General features: G+C 52.5%; 1 pseudogene; it reads right to left on the bottom strand.

Moving 5' to 3' along the window:
- Positions 1-521: 521 nt before the first annotated feature.
- LOC126488747 (tubulin alpha-1C chain-like) lies at positions 522-2,768 on the bottom strand (annotated as a pseudogene).
- Between the last annotated feature and the right edge of the window lie 13 nt (positions 2,769-2,781).

The following is a 2,781-nucleotide window of genomic DNA, read 5'->3' as shown; positions in this document are numbered from 1 at the left end:
CAGGGCTCTGAGGAGAGGGGACAATGAGGTTACACCAGGGCTCTGAGGAGAGGGGACGATGAGGATGTCTCCAGGGCTCTGAGGAGAGGGGACAATGAGGTTACACCAGGGCTCTGAGGAGAGGGGACGATGAGGATGTCTCCAGGGCTCTGAGGAGAGGGGACAATGAGGTTACACCAGGGCTCTGAGGAGAGGGGACGATGAGGATGTCTCCAGGGCTCTGAGGAGAGGGGACAATGAGGTTACACCAGGGCTCTGAGGAGAGGGGACGATGAGGATGTCTCCAGGGCTCTGAGGAGAGGGGACAATGAGGTTACACCAGGGCTCTGAGGAGAGGGGACGATGAGGATGTCTCCAGGGCTCTGAGGAGAGGGGACAATGAGGTTACACCAGGGCTCTGAGGAGAGGGGACGATGAGGATGTCTCCAGGGCTCTGAGGAGAGGGGACAATGAGGTTACACCAGGGCTCTGAGGAGAGGGGACGATGAGGATGTCTCCAGGGCTCTGAGGAGAGGGGACGATGAGGTTACACCAGGGCTCTGAGGAGAGGGGACGATGAGGATGTCTCCAGGGCTCTGAGGAGAGGGGACGATGAGGTCACACCAGGGCTCTGAAGAGAGAGGATGACGAGGATGTCTCCAGGGCTCTGAGGAGAGAAGATGCAGACATCTCCAGGGTCTGGAAGAGACAAGACAATGAGGACACCACCAAAGGAGATGTCTGGCCTGATCTTGCTGTCTGGTCTCCACGTGGTGGCACCTGAATCTTGTTCTCCAGGACATGAAGTATCTTCCGCTGTGCTGGACCTGCTTTCAAGGTATCTGAAAATATTACTTTATCAACATGTCAGGTCAACATTCAGGGCTCCATCAAATCTGAGGGAAGCAGTGATGGAGGACACAATCTGGCTAATGAGGCGGTTAAGGTTGGTGTAGGTGGGGCGCTCAATGTTGAGGTTCCTACAACAGATGTCATAGATGGCCTCGTTGTCTACCATGAAGGCACAATCAGAGTGCTCCAGGGTGGTGTGGGTGGTGAGGATGGAGTTATAGGGCTCAACTACAGCGGTGGAAACCTGGGGGGCTGGGTAGATGGAGAACTCCAGCTTGGACTTCTTTCCGTAATCAACAGAGAGCCTCTCCATCAGCAGAGAGGGGAGCCCAGAGCCAGTTCCTCCACCAAAGCTGTGGAAGACCAAGAAGCCCTGAAGACCTGTGCACTGGTCAGCCAGTTTGCAAATGCTGTCCAAGGCAAGGCAATTCCTTGCCAATGGTGTAGCGGCCACGGGCATAGTTATTGCAGCATCTTCCTTGCCTGTGATGAGCTGCTCAGGGTGGAAGAGCTGGCGGTAGGTACCAGTGCGAACCTCATCAATAACTGTGGGTTCCAGGTCTACGAACACTTCATAGATGACAGGATGCCACTGGAAGGGAGACATCTTGATAGCATACATGAGGAGTCGCTCCAGAAAATGTCAGTACCAAAACGAATTGATAGTAGGACTCTTCTTCAAGCAACACCATGTCAAGCCACCTGTGGAGTCTGCATGGTCTCTCGCGTAAGATGTGGCACAAGCTTCAAGGAAGAGTGCCCGCAGAGAAGGTGTCTCCCTGAAGATGGTATTGAAGGAGTCATCTCTTCCCCCAATGGTCTTGTCACTTGGTACTGACTGCCGGGCTGGATGCCATGTTCTAGAGTTCCCAGCAGGCATTGCTGATCTGGACACCAGCCTGGCCAATGTGGAAGGAGATGCATGGTTGCTGCTTTTTGCGGCTTCCTGAAAGATGGTAGAGGCAAGGAGGAAGTGTTGCTTCTTACAGAGCAATTCTTAGGTGGTTGATATAAGAGAAACTGCAGTCCAATTTTCTTTTCAGAAGTTTGTTTGGGGCCAGATTGTGTTGCTATGGACCAGCTCAGCTGGAACACTGGGACCAATGGGACAGGGTTTCAGGGATAGGTGAGTAAGGAGTCGCCGAATGCCAGACACAAGATTCAAAGGAATGCCGCGCCAGAGCGGGCTGGAACCAAGAGTCTCGGCGGAGGGTGTCCAGGTTGAATGAATACACAGAGCACGAGCTTGAGGTGGAACAGCTTTTTTTTTTATTGTCTGCTGGGCTGGTTTTATACCATGGCACCAAATGAGGAGGGGGCTGCGAAGGGACTGTAACCTGACCCTAGCAGGGATCAAGGACTGGTCACCATGCACTTAAAATTCCTTCCTTCCCCGCTCCAGGAGCAGAGGGAATTTATTATGTTTTCCTTGCAGATAAGCACCTCAAATGGGGGCAGGGATATCAACTCGGGGGGCTGCAGTTCCCACAATTCCCCCTATTTTATTTTATAATGAGGGGTCCTGTCTTAGGTCCTGCGAGAGAAGTACCTTCCCTTACCCGGCATAGGGCCCCCGATGCCCTGTCTTAGGTGGGGGGTCTCCCCACAGGTTGCCCGTCCTTGGAGACCCTCATTTTTTCAGCATCTGTAGCCACACTTCATGACTTCCAGGAGAGTCATGCATCAGACTGAGTAACACCTGACAGTGGACAAGCTCAGTCAGGATGAAGATGTTTAAGACTCGTTTTAAGAGGAGCAGACCTACTGCCACCCCTATTAGTCCCAAGATCCCCAGGGATAAGGCACCTCCCCATCGCTGTGCCCAACCCCCAATATGGGCCATGGTATTCCACCATCCTTCAGCAGATACAGGTTTAACACGAGTTTCATTAATTGCAATAATTTGATGTACCAAAGAGTGGGTAAAGTTTACAAAGGAATTATTCCAAG

This window comes from Alexandromys fortis, unplaced genomic scaffold, assembly GCF_014885135.2.
Source record: "Alexandromys fortis isolate MF-2015 unplaced genomic scaffold, M_Fortis_MF-2015_v1.1 scaffold_216, whole genome shotgun sequence".
Taxonomy (NCBI): Eukaryota; Metazoa; Chordata; class Mammalia; order Rodentia; family Cricetidae; genus Alexandromys; species Alexandromys fortis.
This window is presented reverse-complemented; position numbering and strand designations above follow the sequence as displayed.